Below are 13,839 nucleotides of genomic sequence, written 5' to 3'. Positions count from 1 at the left end.
AAATCTGTGTATCAGCGCCCAAAGTACAGTCGGAAACTTAACGTGTGGGGTGGCATATCTGTGTTAGGGGCAACGCCCCTCTGTGTATTTGAAGGGAATATGAACAGTGAGCGGTACACAGATATTCTCGAGGGGCATTTACTTCGATCTGCTCACGTGTTCTATGGAAATGTTTTGATTTTCCAGCAGGACAACGACCCAAAACATCGTTCAAAGCATTCACAGGCCTGGTTTCGGACCCAAAATATGACATTATTAGATCGGCCAAGCTATAGCCCTGACCTAAATCCAATAGAAAATGTTTGGGGACTTATGAAGGAAAGTGTCAATAAGAAAAATCTGACAAATATTGCTGAAATGAAAGAAGAGGTGGTCCGATATTGGTACAGCATTGACCACGACTTTCTAATTTCTTTGATCAGTAGTATGCCCCGCCACATTGAAGCCTGCATTGCTGCCCATGGTGTCTTGACAAAATACTAACTGTTCACCTGTCTTTGAATCTGGAGTTATGTTCTGCTAATATTCACATTTAATACGTGCGTAATGAGTGAAAAAAATATTCAATATTACAATCTTTAAATTCTCAATAATTTCTGGTTGTACTATATGTTCGTAGAAATCATGCATAATACTCATACCACAGCGATATATATTATCTATTATAAAATTGCTGCTTGAGATATAAATTATTCTGGTAATGGAATAGAATTTTTTTGATGTTATATTTTTCAGATCGTTTTTAACTGAATCACCGGTAGATTGGAGAAAAACATTTGTACACAGTTGATTGCTTTTTCCGGCTTAGTTGAATAACAGGTAGAATATCAGGAAGGACAACTGAATTAGCATGTCTAGTGATGTTTAATGTGATTGCAGGTTTCCTGTACACATATTTATTTTCATTTACAAAGGAAAACCAAGTTCTATGGATAGTAAACTTCTTAAAATAAATGAGTGCGACGTTTCGGTGTAGGTACTAACACCGTTATCAAGCAAGTGATACATAACCAATCAAGGTGTACATCAACCTACTCTGTTCGACTCACTATTGTCATCTCAGTGTTCATCAACTCATCTATTGTATAAACTTATTCTGCATATTGTTTTAATCACTGTCACTTATTAGCAATCCAATGTACATCAACCTTGTCAAATGTATATACTTACTATGCAGCTATGTATATTTTCTCCATGTTACAACTCTTTGTATCACTTGCTTGACAACGGTGTTAGTACCTACACCGAAACGTCGCACTCATTGCAATAAAGAAGTTGACTACCAATAGAACTTGGTTTTCCTTCATCTATACAACTTCTAAAATGCCTCTCAAAAAAGTTATTAATTCACAAAGTTTTGGGGTTTTTCACCTCCGACGATACGATATAGTTTTGACTGGGCACAATACACGAAATAGCAGTTCTGTTATGTCTATGGAAAATACAATTTCACTTGGCCTTTATTCCGGGTTATGTATAACGCGGGTGTCTCATAACTCGGTGTCATCCATGGACCCCAAGACCGGCGTTATGGCGGGTGATGAATGCAATTATGGGTGTGGATCTGGTGGCTTTCCCGTCACAGTTCTTATGCCTTATGTTTGTTGTTGTTGCTACCATTTCAACAACAGAAGGGTTGTGATGACACCATGTTCGACGTCTTTTCTCAACAGTGACGCGCGCAGAAAACACATGCAAAGGCATTTTGTCACATTACTTTTGCTGTTTTCTGACCTTCTAGCTTTTTATAGACATTCTCTTCCAAACCGTTTAGCAGGTTTGCTAATTTTCTTCTCACGCACCAACTAGATGACATGCTTTCAAATTGATCCTTTTCTTTGTACAACTGTTCAGGAATGTCAAGCTTCAATGTCGACCCCACAACATGCGGTGATGACAGACAAATGTTTCACTTTTTAACCTAGATTCAGAATTTGTTTATCTGTACAAACACTTGCCAGGTTCAGTTTTTTCTTCTTTATTTTGCTCTAGAAACATTTTCTGTATTTAGTTCTTTGGTGTTGAATAAATGTCGCAAGTCGGCTAATTGTGTGAAAAAGAGTGTTCCAAATATTCGGATATGCAACACATACACACTTGTTAAATTAAATATTTCTTAAACGACACCACTGTCTAACTAAACATATCCACTGACAAACACCATCAACCCTTTATCTCCAATAACAGCTAAACCAGGTGCTCCTCACGACACCACTGTCTAAACATTTCCACTGACAAACACCATCAACCCTTTATCTCCAATAACAGCTAGACCAGGTGCTCCTCACGACACCACTGTCTAACTAAACATATCCACTGAAAAACACCATCTACCCTTTATCTCCAATAACAGCTAGACCAGGTGCTCCTCACGACAACACTGTCTAACTAAACATATCCACTGACAAACACCATCCACCCTTTATCTCCAATAACAGCTAGACCAGGTGCTCCTCACGACAACACTGTCTAACTAAACATATCCACTGACAAACACCATCAACCCTTTATCTCCAATAACAGCTAGACCAGGTGCCCTCACGACAACACTGTCTAACTAAATATATCCACTGACAAACACCATCAACCCTTTATCTCCAATAACAGCTAGACCAGGTGCTCCTCACGACACCACTGTCTAACTAAACATATCCACTGACAAACACCATCAACCCTTTATCTCCAATAACAGCTAAACCAGGTGCTCCTCACGACACCACTGTCTAACTAAACATATCCACTGACAAACACCATCAACCCTTTATCTCCAATAACAGCTAAACCAGGTGCTCCTCACGACACCACTGTCTAACTAAACATATCCACTGACAAACACCATCCACCCTTTATCTCCAATAACAGCTAGACCAGGTGCTCCTCACGACACCACTGTCTAACTAAACATATCCACTGACAAACACCATCAACCCTTTATCTCCAATAACAGCTAAACCAGGTGCTCCTCACGACACCACTGTCTAACTAAACATTTCCACTGACAAACACCATCAACCCTTTATCTCCAATAACAGCTAAACCAGGTGCTCCTCACGACACCACTGTCTAACTAAACATATCCACTGACAAACACCATCCTCCCTTTATCTCCAATAACAGCTAGACCAGGTGCTCCTCACGACAACACTGTCTAACTAAACATATCCACTGACAAACACCATCAACCCTTTATCTCCAATAACAGCTAAACCAGGTGCTCCTCACGACACCACTGTCTAACTAAACATTTCCACTGACAAACACCATCAACCCTTTATCTCCAATAACAGCTAGACCAGGTGCTCCTCACGACACCACTGTCTAACTAAACATATCCACTGACAAACACCATCAACCCTTTATCTCCAATAACAGCTCAACCAGGTGCTCCTCACGACACCACTGTCTAACTAAACATATCCACTGACAAACACCATCCACCCTTTATCTCCAATAACAGCTAGACCAGGTGCTCCTCCCGCCAACATCAAATCCAGATACGCCGGTGGTGAGCTGTATTAACCACATATATATAGGGTAACCCACACATACGCGCCGTAGTTAAGGACAGACCACACTGCAGTGTCATGTAAGGGATGAAATGCTGACCTCTTAAACCTAAATCTACGTGTGAAAGTTTTATTGCAAAAATTTACGTAGTCACCAAAGTAAAATTTTAAGTTTAGTTTTTATAAAAAATGAATGGCCATTAAATTGAATTACTTATCATTTGTTAAGCTTTCCATCAACTCTGATTCCGAAAATAGGGCTTTATGGTAAATTATGTTATGTCAGTATAAAGATTACCTTGCTGACATGACTACCTTAGAATTCGAAACCAAATTAGGACGCCCTAACAAACCCCAAATAGTTACTCTCGATGAAAGAGCAAGAATTAGCTCTGAAACGTCGTGTAAAAGTATACAGAGGTTGTTATCCATAAAAACATGTCTTGTATTCATGCTCGTCCAACTTCTAAAGGCCTTTCAAGAACTTTCTGTGTTTAGACTTGCCATTTAATTATCACTCGAGGAGCAAGATATCCAGATAGTAAGTTAAATTGGGGGTTGGATGAATTCCTTAACTCTGGTTAATGGTACCACAATGATTCTATCAAAAATATGGGGTGATACGATACTTATATTCCATGTGTAGTTGTTAGGGAATTTGAGTTAGCTTTTTCATTTGAACTGTTCAGTTGTATCTATATTGATTGTAGCACAAGTGTATGCCTGTATTTCATTATAGGATTTATGGGATATTCTATTCCTGTCTCAAACCCATTGCTTCCCAATGCAATGTCTTCATCTCCCAAGGTAGATATCATTATATAACTACATCTTTCTTTGAACTGACTTTCAGTAACCCATGCTTGTCGTAACGAGATCGGGTGGTCAGGTTCGTTGACTTGGCTAACACATGTCATCGTATCCCAATTGCGTAGATCGATTCTCATGCTGTTGATCATTGGATTGTCTGGTCCAGACTCGATTATTTACAGACTGCCGAGATATAGCTGCAATACTGCTGAGTGCGGCGTAAAACTAAACTCACTCACTGGATACACAGCCGTTGTCAGTAACTTAAGAAATATTCCCATTAAATACCTGGCAGTCTGTATGCTTCATGAGGTAGGGTTACAGATACAAACCTTCCACTGTTTCCTTGCACTGGTCTCAAGTAAACGATATCATTGTCAGTTATATTTGTATGTTTTGTGCACACAGAAATACAGAATAAGATGTGTAGACACAAGGTCAGCCTGTACGCGAGGAACATACTGAAAGACGTTTTGTTAAATGATATTCCTTACAATTTGTCACTCTATTTGTTGTGGGGCGTATTGATCAAAATATATACTTCAATGACGATCGATTACCTGCTTTAAAAGGTTTGAAACTGGTTCAAGCGAATAAATTTCGTGCGGTCAACGTCTATGGTATACATTATCCAAGTCTTGGGATCTACACAATAGCACTCCGACACTACATTGTACGTCATGTAAAGCCGACTGCCAGAACAGTGTTATGATCTTTACAAACACGTTCCACAAAATGCAAACAAATGTATAAATTATGCCTTGGATACAACGTCAATACAACGGATTATTCCTACTTGTATAATTTGCCATATCTGTAATATGCGACGGATTGGGAGCAGGTCCTTTCAACGTTATCTAGCTACTTGAGTTACTCACACCAAGAAATGAGTAACTTGTTGTAAATAGGCATGATGTGTTGTGATAAGCAGCAGATTGTAATTAACAATTAGAGGAAATGTTTGAAAGTCAAGTCTGGCGAATGTTTTATTATGTTTTATGGTAACCTGAGAGTATGCTCAATTATTCACTATAGACTTATAGCAATTAACTTAAAGTTCAAACTTTACTATGTATATATAGCCTTGCTTGCAGTGTTGTACATCATTTGCTTGAAAACGGTGTTAATTGCTACACCGAAACGTCGCTCATATTAATATCAAAGAAGTTGTATATCCATAGAACACTCCTCGTTGTTCTACCCGTGAAGGTCCTGGTTAGAATATTGATCTTCAGTAACCCATGCTTGTCGTAAGAGGCGACTAACGGGATCGGGTGGTCAGGCTCGCTGACTTGGTTGACACATGTCATCGGTTCCCAGTTGCACAGATCGATGTTCATGCTGTTGATCACTGGATTGTCTGCTCCAGACTCGATTATTTACAGACCGCCGCCATATAGCTGGAATATTGTAAAACTAAACTTACTCACTCCTCGTTGTTAATCACACCAACATCTAAATGCCACTCAAAGAAGTTGGGTACTGTGAGTAAGATGTTTTACAGAGAGTGTGTCTTTGAGTGATTCCTTATGGTAGATTTGTGCATTTGTTTGGTCAAAAGATGATCAAATGCCATGTTTGGTTTTGAGACCACTTCAAAACATACGCACACGAACGCACACATACATATACTGTCCAATTAACAAACAGTGAGTCCCTTATAATGAGTCGGAATGAGATTTTAAGACGCTTGTAGCAGTTTCATTATCTAATAAGCAATGAGTTCATTAAGTACAATCACACAATGAGAGTTCATCTATAGACGGGATGACGTCCCTGTGGTTACACGTGTACTGAAGATGCCATGGCAGATCCATGGGCGTGAACAATGTCAAGTACCAACAATGTCAATGTATTGTTGACCTGCGTTTCACGAATTTGCAAAGGCTGGTGGTTAATGAAATTAGATATAATTTGATGGATCAGCATTATCACGTTCAGGGTTTGGTATTCGAACAACTGTTGCCATTATGGGGGGAAAGTTTCTGGATGTTAGATTTTATCAAATATTAGTAGAAGAGTTTCTGGCAAATGAGTCCAGAGTTGATGATAGCAGTAACCTAGGTACTCCTGTAGGAGTGCTGTGAGATTGGCTGTTTATAGCTTTCGGTTGTTGTGGGGTTTTTTAAAGCCGCGGTTGCTGAACTGGTTAAATTGCTGAGTTTGTGTGCTGTGCGATTAAGTGCTGGGCTGAGAATGTAGGTCCGAATCCCTTACAAAAGTACTTAAGTCTCACTTAACAGAGCATGAAATCCCAACATAGCATCTGTGTATGTGATGTTGTAGGGAACCAGCATGCAGTGACGCAAGTCACACATGATTAACACTTTGCCGAAAACGGTCTGGTGAGTACGGACACGGTAATATAAAACCAAGAAACATACTCGTGGTGAAGAACGATTTAATAGTGTTTACCATGCACAGGGGACATAACTCTTTGACGACTGGGCTGACCGTGCCCTCTTACACGCCGGAACTCGGAGAAGGTTCCACATACATTGAAAAACTGAAGACATTGAGACAGAGTTTATTGACGGCAAAAAAACAATGTATAACATAATAGACATACTCATCGTTTTCTTTGGTAGGACTAACGAGGAAACCTTACAATGTCCAAAATATAGAAAATAAACATCGAAAATAAATATCTTAATAAAGACCCATTTAACGTTTTCATGAACTAATTTCTTGATCTGTAGTACGCACTGTTACTTTTCGATGACACAAATAGTTTCTTTGGAATCCGCTTGGTTTTCGTTTACCAAACATCAGATACATGACATAACAATTCTCTAATATACGGATCCCGGAACCAGCAGGGAAAGCATAACAGAGGATATTGACAAGGTTCACTTCCATATCAGTATCATTTCTTACTCCATCTCTATATCACCTATCCATGAAGTCAAACATAATCTATATGAATTTGAAATCATATTGTTTGTTATTATTGTTACCAAATTAGATTATAAATAATGATACTAATAATAATTGGATTATACATTTTAATAGTAATAATGAGTAACTCGGTAGGTCCAGGCATATATGTATCTAAATATATACATGGTAAAGGTTATTCTAACAATTTGCGTGAAACATCTACAAATGATTATCATTTCTTCTTCAACGAAACTGTATCAGTATTTCGTATCATATTTAGACGGAACTATCTTGCTTTAAGTAATCCCCACCAACGAGAAGAACCGTGTTAAGTTTCCGAAATACTTGGCACATATAGACTACACGTGGTAGTTCAATAAATTAGATATAAAATGTACAAAAGAAGACGAAGCTCGTATATATACAATATCAGACGATATTCCGGAATTCATTTATTTTGTCCAAGTTTCAGATAAAACATAAATTGGCAAACCATAATGGCGTAACAGTTTGCTAAATAAGCGATGACAGATTCTCGAAACAGACAAATATCACAGAGACAGTTGACAAGATTCACTTCTATATCAGTCATACTGCTTGAACCTTGTTCCGTTAGAGCAGAGTACCAGGTCAACTACACATGAGGCCAATAAAGTGTCTATTTCTCGAGATTGTAATACGGTGGTTTCAGAAAGCCAGATTTGACATTGTGGTACTGGTGGAACTCACTCTGGCGGATGTTTTCTTCCTTGTAACGGACCCTGTGCAAAACATAATCATAATTATTATAAATACACGTGGCAAACCTTTTGTCGTATTCGCAGATACTATCAGAGCCCATTACACATACGACTGTGTCATAAGCATATGTTTAAATGTGAACATCTTCATCAACATTGGGCTATTGACTGTGCCGAAAGTAACATCGTCTTAAAAATAAACGATATTTCGAGCAAGATCTGACCCGTGAAGGTCCGGGTTAGAATGAACCTTCAGTAACCCATGTAACCTTGTCGTAAGAGGTGACTAATGGGATCGTTTGGTCAGGCTCGGTGGCTTGGTTGACACATGTCATCGGTTCCCAATTGCGCAGGGCGATGTTCAAGCTGTTGATCACTGGATCGTCTGGTCAAGACTCGATTATTTACAGACCGCCGCCACTTGGTTGGAATATTTCTGAGTGCGGCGTAAACTTAAACTCACTCAGTCCCTCGAACAAGATCTAAAAATGTCGCACTCGAATGTAATGAAAATCCGACATGAATGGGTGTGAGTTAGTGAGTGAGTTTAGATTTATGCCGCTCGTTGCAAAATTCACGGCGGGGGACATCAGAAATGGGCTTCACACACTGTACCCACTACATAAATGGGGAGATGGTTGCCTAGTTTGTTAGACGTGAAAAAATGTGTAAATAATAATTAAGAAATTTCACTTACTCATCCTTGCGGCAACACACGCACCACAAAATTCCAACTATGATAAATATGAGCAGAATCCCCAGGAGTATAACCACACCGACCAGGATGCCTCCAGTTAATGTTGACCACGCTGTAAAAAGTTTATATAATCAGTTGCCGGGTGACATATTACATAAACGTTTTTCCTAACCGCCATATAACGTGGAACGCACAGATTTTTACGCTGATAATAAGAAAGTAATATTCCTTCTCTTGCGTTATAATTATATATTTACCACTGAAGGTTGGTTGAAGTGAAAAGAGAAACTTCCTCTTTCGCTATGCTTTAGTTGTGATGCTTCAAAAGAAGCACACTTAAATTGGCAAAGTAATGATCGTTTCAAGTTTCATGTCAACTCTTGGTTGTTAGCTTAGTTATTCTGGGTACCGATCCACAACGCATTCGTAACCTTACGACCTGTCGTATTTCTACAGTTTATCAAAGACTTACGAATGTCGTAGTGCTACGAACGTTTTGTGGATCAGGCTTCTGGTGTATGTTTCAGAAAGCGTTAAGACCCACCGTAAGTCTGTGTTACAAAACAGGTTTCAAGTGGTCGTAGGACTACAGAACGGAAGCTATGTTTACAAAAGCAACGATCATTGCATTCGTTTTACAACGACACAACCAGGTCATCACTACTAGCTTATCCTCAATATACAGATGTACGACATGCAATTGGTACTGGCATTTGCTCGTCTCTGATTCCCCAATAATTACTTGGACAGCTTGGCAAACCAGTACAGGTTCTCGTCACAGATTCAGAACGTGGTTCGCGGCAGTCGTCGCCACCATATTGGGGAGTTGGATTTGTACAGGTTCTGTTTCTGATTACATTCCGGTCTGCTGTCCCACAGGTAGCCGAACAGGGACCTTCCCCCCATACCGACCACACCGACATCCCGCCGTTAATTGCTGAAATGAGACAAACACACCATATACTTTCCTGAAATACCCCATTCGAAAGTACATTTTCAGCATCAGCTGTCTCTATCAGGTATCGTTCCAAAATACAGGGTCCAAAATGGTTGATGTAAAATTTCACCATGTTCCTGAAATTAATCATCAAGTGAAGATGCGTGTCAGATACACCCGCAACTTATCAGCTTCGAATTTGTCTTAAGCCTCCCATACTAGTAACAGGCAACTAACGGGATCAGATGACTTGGTTGATGTAATAGTATCCCAGGTACACTGACTTGTTCTCTTGATGTCAAGCACTGATCCTTCTGTCCCAGATATTTGCAGTTAATATGTCTGACATAATGCTGAGTGATGTTCAATAACAAACCAACAAACACACCAAACTAAACAGAAACTGATCATTATATACAAATATTAGGCATAATTTCAAACACAGGATTGCTATTAAGAAAACAACAGTACCAGGACATTGTTCAGCTCCACAGCGGAAGGCTCTTGTCTCTGTGAGGGAAACAGAGCAGGACACCCCGTTAGCTGGTGCATCACAGCTTCTCGATCTGGAGATTGTTACCACGGCCAACACACCACATGTTGCTTGCACTTGACACGTCGGAACTTCCCACGACGTCCAGAAAGACACAATATCTGCCATATGGATTGCAAAGATATAAAACCCATCAAAGTGTTTACCTTTGTGAGAATCAGCTTTCAGTGTTTTCAAAGGAATACGCAACATGACTTCATAATAGCTCATAGCTATAATACTGTCAAACGCTGTCATTCACTTTGTTATGGATAACAGAATCATCCTCAATGTGCTACTTGATGCAGTTGATGCAGATCGCGACGGAATCAAACAACATTTATTAATCTAATACGCAGCATAAACATATTCGTGATTCAATGGAAATGTCCAAGAGCAACAACAAAAATTTCAAATGATAGTGCAAAAGACAGGATGTAAATGAGCGTGAAAATGATTTGAATAAGTCACTGAAATTTTCTGATGACAGCGGATGTTCGTAAAATGCATGGCCTGCTTTACCACCACACACACAATCTCAGTGAGCAAGTGACTATCAATGAGTAAGGTGCTGTGAAATCTCCATGTAAATGTCATAGAAGGGACAGCATATTCCCTTCATGCTGACAAGCGACGTGTCATGTGTTGTGATTCTGAATGTTTATCATAAAATGTCTGCAAGGTCTTCCATCTTACCTTGACAGGGCACGGGATCACAGACTATTGTGTCTGTGTCAACTAAAGGTTGGGAACAGAACCTTCCACCATATGCTGGAACGGGATTGGTGCAGGTTCTAGTTCTTGTTCTTGTTCTTTGTCTTGTTACGTTTGCGCCACACGACGGAGAACAGGGACCATAGATACTCCAGTTGTACCATACACTGACACCACCGTGAACTGTTCATAGAAGATATCACATCCATGTTTTAATATACTAAAAAACTCTCTGCTTCCACAGCAAGCAACAACCCAATTGTGTTCATATTGTTTCGGTTTTGCCTATGGGTTTGCTTGAGTATATTTTTTGCAAACACTTTCAGGTAAACGACAAAGTTGTGATTAATGTGCTGTCACTATTTATGCTTTCCTTTGATATATTAGTTTTGTCCATCAATGTTTTCAAACCATAATGTATCTATGTACCATCTTTGTTGTGATGGGGTAGGATAGTAGATAAATTGTTCGCTCGCTAAGCGGGACACCCAAGTTCGATTCCTCCACACAGGTACATTGTGTGAAGCCCATTTCTATGCACATTAAATTTGTACAATGGTTTAAAAGGGACAGTCTTAAATGATATCTGTCTGCTGTCTAAAATGTCGACTTAGGCAAGCATTAAGACTATGATACCTTGCTGGGGATCAGTTCTATCCAGTAATATCTGAGGGTGAACAAGAAGAGGGTACAAACATTCCGTCCTACGGGTAGAAAGATTGATGATGTGTATTCTTAAACAATCCTGTTGCCAAGTACAATTGTCATCAGTCACACCCGTAAAATATTATAAAAAACGCTACCTGGACAATTACTTGGCCCACAAGCCCTCATTTCACTCTCTGTCAGACTTGCTGTACAGCCGTTGGTGGCGTTGTCTGGCCTTACGCATGTTCTGGCCCTTGTGACTATTCCACTAGCTCCTCCACATGTAACTTGACACTGTGGACTGCTCCAGTCTGACCACTGAGACACCAAATCTTGACCTGAGGTTAAAGCCAACATTCAGATTTGTCAACATCATTGTTCATGTATCAAACAGTACAGGCTACTGAAGCTATACCTTGTCAGTGTTTATTCACTGCAGTATGTAATCCAGCAATGTGGCTCAAATCATAAAACAAGATTATTAACCGCGTACATTTAAAGCAAAAAGCTTGAAGTTTTTCTTTAGTTTCATAACATCTACCGAAGCATAGATCGTTTTGAATCCAGTGTATTCCATTCTACTTGCATGTAAGAGTTGTTTCTGATTGATGTTTCATGAAGATCTCGGGAACATTTTCCAGCCATATGACGGAACAAGCAATCCAGTGACGGACAACATGAGCATTGCACTGCGCATCTGATCCCGCCTGTAGCCCCTTACAAGTATACACGGCTCTTACGTTTCTGAAGATAAATCCGAACCCGGATCTTTCGCAGATTTTGCATGTAAGATAATAATAAATAATAAATGAATACATATACTGCGCCTATTCCACACCCTAAGGCATGTTCAAAGCGCTACAGAATATTTACACTGGAATATTTGCAGTTGAAATTATAAGTAATATGCTGAGAAAAGGTGGGTTTTAAGTCTGGACTTAAAAACGTCCACTGTGTCAGAGCTTTTAATGGCACAAGGGAGAGAGTTCCAAAGCAGAGTAAGAGAACAATCTGCATCGAAATGATATCAGTTTGTAGGATGGGATGACCAGTACAATTTGTGTGTTGTGCAGACACCCAACTCCTTAACAACGTCAGAGAAATTGATGTCTGCGTCTGCAACTGTAAGGAAGTCGGTTTTGACCCTGCTTGGTTGCTTTGTACTAATGAGAAGTGCTCCTGTTTTTTGTGTCATTACGTTTAAGCATATTTGCTGTCATCCAGCACTTGATGTCCTGCGTACATTCGGCAATGCATTGAAGAGACTTGGGGAGATCAGACAGATGAAACGCTTTCAGGAGCAGGGTATCTTCAGCATGGACATATTGAGAAGCTGTGTGGTCTGTAGGAATCCTTCCGACATATCCAGTATACAACACAAGCAGGATCGGACCAAGGACTGATCCCTGTGGCAAACCACGTGTGATTACAGCGCCTTTCGATCTCTCAATACCAACGACAACAGATTGATGTCGGTCAGACAGGTACGACGCCACCAAAGATGGAAAATGTGAGGATCGTTACATACCTGGGCATTTCTCGTCCCCACAGGATCTTTGTTCAGTGTCTACTGATGGTCCTTGGCATGTCCTTCCATTAAACTGGGGGACTGGATCATTGCAGAGTCTGGTCCTCGTGACTTGCTGCGTGCCTTGACACGTAGCTGAACATGTTTGACTAACCCACTGAGACCACTCTGAGTATCCCCCGTCAACTGTGAGGGATAGAAATACAATAGACGATTGCACGCACAAGAAACTATATTGCCATATTGTGTTTTCTTTCTTTCTTCTGTTTACCTCTCACTGACATTCAATCTACATACCCGCATAAAAGGTCGACTCTGGACCACACTATCCAGGAATTAACATTATGAACAGCAGCGATCTATGTATTCCAGAAACGCTATCATCCATCGCTAATCTAATCGCTCTATTTGAAGACTGTTACAAATGTATCAAAATCAACGTTTTCGCTTCATGGTAGGTGAAATCCCATGAAATAATACGGCCAGAATATTAGACTTTGGATTATGTGTTTAGTCTCGCCCTGACAAAATAAATTCTCTGGCTGAAGTTAAAGCATGACTTTCAAGCTTTCATTTCGAAGGATTACCTTTTTAAATCTGCAACACCATGGGTAAATACATAATTCTTAATTTAATGATATGTTGAATATCTTTCCGCAGGTAAATGTTTTAAATGTTATCTCGAGCAGGTATATTTTGCTGAGTTTAGATTAGCATTCATTAGATATGAACAGGAAGATTAATTTATATTTTCTGGCAGTCTTGAAAACAGCTTACAGTTGCGGTATCTTAAACAGATGCCGAATGGAGAATCTTCTACGTGCTCATCAATATATGGTCTTCAAGT

At 39.7% G+C, this 13,839-nt stretch overlaps 2 long non-coding RNA genes across 2 annotated transcripts; both read right to left on the bottom strand.

The window, feature by feature from the left end:
* Positions 1 to 6,777: 6,777 nt before the first annotated feature.
* On the bottom strand, positions 6,778 to 10,214 carry LOC124289661. Its single transcript, XR_006901729.1, has 3 exons — positions 10,042 to 10,214; positions 8,634 to 8,745; positions 6,778 to 7,957 (listed from the first exon to the last, which is right to left on the bottom strand). It is a non-coding gene; the product is annotated as an uncharacterized LOC124289661 (long non-coding RNA).
* Positions 10,215 to 10,804: 590 nt separating this feature from the next.
* Positions 10,805 to 13,167, bottom strand: LOC124289662. Its single transcript, XR_006901730.1, has 3 exons — positions 12,993 to 13,167; positions 11,620 to 11,802; positions 10,805 to 10,999 (listed from the first exon to the last, which is right to left on the bottom strand). It is a non-coding gene; the product is annotated as an uncharacterized LOC124289662 (long non-coding RNA).
* Positions 13,168 to 13,839: the final 672 nt, after the last annotated feature.

The sequence above is a fragment of the Haliotis rubra genome, unplaced genomic scaffold (genome assembly GCF_003918875.1).
Source record: "Haliotis rubra isolate DU_JTF1 unplaced genomic scaffold, ASM391887v1 Scf446, whole genome shotgun sequence".
Classification (NCBI taxonomy): domain Eukaryota; kingdom Metazoa; phylum Mollusca; class Gastropoda; order Lepetellida; family Haliotidae; genus Haliotis; species Haliotis rubra.
The sequence above is the reverse complement of the archived record's forward strand: the minus strand, read 5'-3'. Positions and strand labels throughout refer to the sequence as shown.